A 6,755-nucleotide genomic window follows, 5' to 3' on the forward strand; every position below is an offset into this window, starting at 1 on the left:
ATAAAGCACATGTCCCTACACACTTTTTCTAAACACAGGACAATAAAGGGAATGAAGAAATTAAAGCCCTGATACATCAACATCACGATAGACTCCACCTCCCAGTAAATTGAACAATATTTCATTATCACGATGACAATGAGACAAGAAGCGCCAATTTGGGCTGGGGGCTCCTCCTTAGTGGAAGTGTGTGAGGGAAAGAGCGGTCACACACACACACAACATAATTATCAGAGCAGACATGGTCTAGAGACCCCAGACTCCCTTAGAACATGCCCAATCAACTGTCCAACAACAGACACCCACAAAGCCTTCATTTATCATGTCTACGTTTGTGTCTGTGTGTGTGTGTGTGTCAGGCTAATTACCAACACCAACAACCATACCCCGGGTACGTCCCACGCCTCTCTCTCTCCCAGACATACTGTACACTGTGGCGCTCACTGTCCTGGGATAGGGGAGGTGGGTAATTAACCATCCATTACAACAGCAGGGGTCACACACACACAATCACACACACACGCTGTCTCGCAGGGACTCGGGGGGTTGGGGTTGGAGATGTATGTTTAAGTTCAGGGGTTCTGTTGGGTCTTGGAGAGGAGAAGGTCATTGTTAATAATCTGTGTTTAACAGGGTCTGTTCAGACAGACACCATGACATGAGTAGGGCTGTTACGGTGACCGTATTACCGCCACACCGGTGGTCACGACTCATGAAGGCAGTCAAATTCCATATGACCGTTTAGTCACGGTAATTAGGCTTCTCCAAGCTCTGATGCTGCTGATGGTCATTAGTAGCCTACCAAACTTGCTAACTGCCTGGTACTCTGCACTATTGTCTCTCTAACCACTCTGACATCAATGCAAATGTAATCAAAAATCTAATCAAAACTTCATGAGAGCCCATGAGCTCATGTTGTGCAACATTACTATAGGCTATGTACAGTGGGGGAAAAAAGTATTTAGTCAGCCACCAATTGTGCAAGTTCTCCCACTTAAAAAGATGAGAGAGGCCTGTAATTTTCATCACAGGTACACGTCAACTATGACAGACAAAATGAGAAAAAAAAATCCAGAAAATCACATTGTAGGATTTTTAATGAATTTATTTGCAAATTATGGTGGAAAATAAGTATTTGGTCATCTACAAACAAGCAAGATTTCTGGCTCTCACAGACCTGTAACTTCTTCTTTAAGAGGCTCCTCTGTCCTCCACTCGTTACCTGTATTAATGGCACCTGTTTGAACTTGTTATCAGTATAAAAGACACCTGTCCACAACCTCAAACAGTCACACTCCAAACTCCACTATGGCCAAGACCAAAGAGCTGTCAAAGGACACCAGAAACAAAATTGTAGACCTGCACCAGGCTGGGAAGACTGAATCTGCAATAGGTAAGCAGCTTGGTTTGAAGAAATCAACTGTGGGAGCAATTATTAGGAAATGGAAGACATACAAGACCACTGATAATCTCCCTCGATCTGGGGCTCCACGCAAAAATCCCAGTACCACACGGGGGGACCTAGTGAATGATCTGCAGAGAGCTGGGACCAAAGTAACAAAGCCTACCATCAGTAACACACTACGCCGCCACGGACTAAAATCCTGCAGTGCCAGACGTGTCCCCCTGCTTAAGCCAGTACATGTCCAGGCCCGTCTGAAGTTTGCTAGAGTGCATTTGGATGATCCAGAAGAGGATTGGGAGAATGTCATATGGTCAGATGAAACCAAAATAGAACTTTTTGGTAAAAACTCAACTCGTCGTGTTTGGAGGACAAAGAATGCTGAGTTGCATCCAATGAACACCATACCTACTGTGAAGCATGGGGGTGGAAACATCATGCTTTGGGGCTGTTTTTCTGCAAAGGGACCAGGACGACTGATCCGTGTAAAGGAAAGAATGTGAATGGGGCCATGTATCGTGAGATTTTGAGTGAAAACCTCCTTCCATCAGCAAGGGCATTGAAGATTAAACGTGGCTGGGTCTTTCAGCATGACAATGATCCCAAACACACCGCCCGGGCAACGAAGGAGTGGCTTCGTAAGAAGCATTTCAAGGTCCTGGAGTGGCCTAGCCAGTCTCCAGATCTCAACCCCATAGAAAATCTTTGGAGGGAGTTGAAAGTCTGTGTTGCCCAGCGACAGCCCCAAAACATCACTGCTCTAGAGGAGATCTGCATGGAGGAATGGGCCAAAATACCAGCAACAGTGTGTGAAAACCTTGTGAAGACTTACAGAAAACATTTGACCTGTGTCATTGCCAACAAAGGGTATATAACAAAGTATTGAGAAACTTTTGTTATTGACCAAATACTTATTTTCCACCATAATTTGCAAATAAATTCATAAAAAATCCTACAGTGTGATTTTCTGGATTTTTATTCCTCATTTTGTCTGTCATAGTGTACGTGTACCTATGATGAAGATTACAGGCCTCTCTCATCTTTTTAAGTGGGAGAACTTGCACAATTGGTGGCTGACTAAATACTTTTTTCCCCACTGTAACTCTGCATAACCTAATGTAGCCTATATATAGTTTATCAATCTAATGCAACATCTGTAGCCTCTTTTCTATTTCAGGGAAGTTTGCTTATTAATTTAGCATTTCCATGATGTTCTATTGTTGCCTCCAGACATCAAATCCTTTAGGTATGTCCAGTGTGCCCAGGCACTTCCCATTTGGCCTTGTATGGGTGAGTGAGTGAGTGAATGAGTGAGAGAGGGAGTGAATGAGTGAGGAAAAGAGCGTCAATGTCAAGAGTGCTGTAGGTGGGTGTAGTGGTGGAATCAAGCGCAGGACACCGAAGTATAGTCCAAAAGACTTTAGTACTATTTCCAACAAGGAAAATGCGAACACACTTGCGCGAAGGCGAAATTACGCACGAAGGCGACAAAAATATAGGCGCACTAAACATGTGCGAAAATGCTCCAACGCAGTGGAGTGAAGCTCAACCGAGCGAGAATGCAAATAACAAGCAACACACGACAGGAATAAATCAATCACACACAACACTAGACAAACACAACGAGAAACTTATAGGACACTAATTACGCTAAACGAGAACAGGTGTCACAACAAACAGACAAAAGCAAACGAACATGAAACATACAACGGTGGCAGCTAGTATTCCGGAGACAACGAACGCCGAAGCCTGCCCGAACAAGGAAGAGAGGCAGCCTCGGCCGAAACCGTGACAGTACCCCCCCCTTGACGCGCGGCTCCAGACGTGCGCTGACTCCGGCCTCGGGGACGACCCGGAGGACGCGGAGCAGGGTGCGTCGGGTGCCCACGATGGAATTCCGTCAGGAGAGACGGGTCCAAAATGTCTCTCCTCGGCACCCAGCACCGTTCCTCCGGACCGTACCCCTCCCACTCCACTAGATACTGGAGACCCCCCATCCGACGTCTCGAATCCAAGATGGACCTCACGGAGTACGCCGGTGCCCCCTCGATGTCCAATGGGGGCGGAGGAGTCTCCCTGATCTCACTTTCTTGGAGTGGGCCAGCTACCACCGGCCTGAGAAGGGACACATGGAACGAGGGGTTAATACTTTTATATTCAACAGGTAGTTGTAATTTGTAACACACCTCGTTCAACCTTCTCAGGACCTTAAATGGCCCTACAAACCGCCGACCCAGTTTCCGACAGGGCAGGCGGAGGGGCAGGTTTCTGGTAGAGAGCCAGACTCGATCACCAGGTGCGTACACCGGTCCCTCACTGCGGTGGAGATCGGCGCTCGCCTTATGACGTCGGAGGGCCCGCTGCAGGTGGACGTGTGCAGCGTTCCACGTCTCCTTCCGAGCACCGCGCCCACTCATCCACCGCAGGAGCCTCGATCTGGCTCTGCTGCCAAGGTGCCAGAACCGGCTGGTAACCCAACACACATTGGAAAGGGGTTAGGTTAGTGGAGGAATGGCGTAGGGAATTCTGGGCCATCTCGGCCCAGGGAACGTACCTTGCCCACTCCTCCGGCCGGTCCTGGCAGTATGTTCTAAGAAACCTACCCACATCCTGGTTCACGCGTTCCACCTGCCCATTACTCTCCGGGTGGTAACCCGAGGTGAGGCTCACCGAGACCCCCAACCGCTCCATAAAGGCTCTCCAGACCCTGGAGGTAAATTGGGGACCTCGATCAGACACAATATCCTCGGGTACCCCGTAGTGCCGGAACACATGGGTGAATAGTGCTTCGGCAGTTTGCAGGGCGGTAGGAAGGCCAGGCATGGGGAGCAAACGACAGGCCTTAGAAAACCGGTCCACAACGACCAGTATAGTGATATTCCCCTGTGAAGGAGGAAGGTCAGTAAGGAAATCCACTGAGAGGTGAGACCATGGTCGTTGTGGAACGGGCAGGGGTAGTAACTTACCCCTAGGCAGATGTCTAGGCGCCTTACACTGGGCGCACACCGAGCAGGAGGAAACATAAACCCTCACATCCTTTGCCAACGTGGGCCACCAGTACTTGGCACTAAGACAGTGCACTGTCCGGCCGATACCAGGGTGTCCAGAGGAGGGTGACGTGTGAGCCCAATAGATCAATCGATCCCGAACCTCGAGCGGAACGTACTTCCGACCCTCCGGGCATTGTGGTGGACTAGGGTCGGTGCGTAACGCCCGCTCGAGCTCAGCATCGACCTCCCACACTACCGGTGCCACCAGACACGACTCCGGCAGTATGGGAGTGGGCTCCACGGACCTCTCCTCCGTGTCATACCGCCGAGACAGTGCATCTGCCTTACCGTTCTGTGACCCAGGGATGTACGTGATCTTAAAAGTAAACCAGGTCAAAAACATGCTCCATCTTGCCTGACGAGGGTTCAGCCTCCTCGCTGCCCGGATGTACTCCAGGTTACGGTGGTCCGTCAAAATGAGGAAAGGGTGTTGAGCCCCCTCAAGCCAGTGCCTCCACACCTTTAGGGCCTGTACCACGGCTAACAGCTCCCTGTCCCCTACGTCATAGTTTCGCTCCGCCGGACTGAGCTTCTTAGAATAAAAAGCACAGGGGCGGAGTTTAGGTGGCGCGCCTGACCGTTGTGAAAGCACGGCTCCTATACCGGCCTCAGACGCGTCCACCTCTACCTGAAATGGCAAAGAGGGATCCGGATGCGCCAGCACCGGGGCCGAGGTAAACAGGTCCTTCAGCCTCCCAAACGCCCTGTCCGCCTCGGCAGACCACTGCAGACGCACCGGACCCCCCTTCAAAAGAGACGTGATGGGAGCTGCCACCTGTCCAAAACCCCCGGATAAACCTCCGGTAGTAATTCGCAAACCCCAAAAACTGCTGCACCTCCTTCACAGTGGTTGGTGTTTGCCAATTACGCATGGCTGACACCCGGTCTACCTCCATCTTCACCCCTGACGCAGACAACTGATACCCCAAAAAGGAGACCGACTCCTGGAAAAACAGACACTTCTCTGCCTTAACATACAGGTCGTGCTCCACCAGCCTCCGCAACACTCTGCGCACCAGGGCCACATGCTCGACACGGGTAGGCGAGTACACGAGAATGTCATCTATGTACACAACCACCCCCTGCCCCTGCATGTCCCTGAAGATCTCATCCACGAATGATTGGAAAACTGACGGAGCGTTCATCAACCCGTATGGCATGACAAGATACTCGTAATGGCCCGAGGTGGTACTAAAGGCTGTCTTCCATTCATCGCCCTCCCTGATGCGCACCAAGTTGTACGCGCTCCTGAGATCTAATTTAGTGAAGAAACGCGCCCCATGCAAAGACTCAGTCATGGTCGCAATCAGCGGGAGTGGATAACTATACTTCACCGTGATCTGATTGAGACCACGGTAATCGATGCACGGGCGTAAACCACCATCCTTTTTCTTCACAAAAAAGAAACTCGAGGACGCAGGGGAAGTGGAAGGCCGTATGTATCCTTGTCTCAGAGATTTGTCTATGTAAGTCTCCATAGCTTTCTCCATAGCAACCGCGTCGCCCTCGACTTACTAAACGCAATAGCCAAATCCCCAAACTCAGGGGGAACGTGCAATGCGGGCACCTGGTTTGGACTCTCCACCGAGGTAGCCCCTACGGAAACGCCCAAACATCGACCCACACACTGGGCAGACCACTCCATCAGAGCCCTCTCCTGCCACGAAATAGTTGGGTTATGGGTACTCAACCAGGGCATTCCCAGCACCACCGGATACGCAGGCGAGTCAATCAGAAATAGCTGAATCATCTCCTGATGACCCCCCCTGCGCACACATCCTAAGTGGCGCAGTGACCTCCCTGATTAAGCCCGCACCCAACGGACGGCTATCTAGGGCATGAACGGGGAAAGGGACATCAACAGGAAGAAGGGGAATCCCTAAGGCTAAACAAAACTTCTTATCAACAAAATTCCCAGCCGCGCCTGAATCTACCAGCGCCTTATGCTGGGAATGAGGTGCTACCTGTGGAAAACGCACAGGTATACAGAAATGTGCAACAGAGAGCTCTGGGTGAGTGGGGCGCCTACTCACCTGGAAGGAATCCCCAGTGCGTGACCTGTCGTCCTCTCCCCTAGGAGGCCATCCCCAGCACCTAGCCGCAGTGTGTCCTCCCCGACCACAGTTGGTGCAGGAGATGGACCCCCTCGTAAGCCGACCCCTCCTCTCTCTAGCGCCAGCGCCCCCGAGCTCCATGGGGCACGGCTCGGAGGCGCTGGAGGGTGAAATGGACGGACCCCCCTCGGAACTTCCGTGGGTAGCTAGCAGGTTATCCAGCCTGATGGACATGTCGACCAACTGGTC

This window comes from Coregonus clupeaformis, chromosome 24 (genome assembly GCF_020615455.1).
Source record: "Coregonus clupeaformis isolate EN_2021a chromosome 24, ASM2061545v1, whole genome shotgun sequence".
NCBI classification, from domain to species: domain Eukaryota; kingdom Metazoa; phylum Chordata; class Actinopteri; order Salmoniformes; family Salmonidae; genus Coregonus; species Coregonus clupeaformis.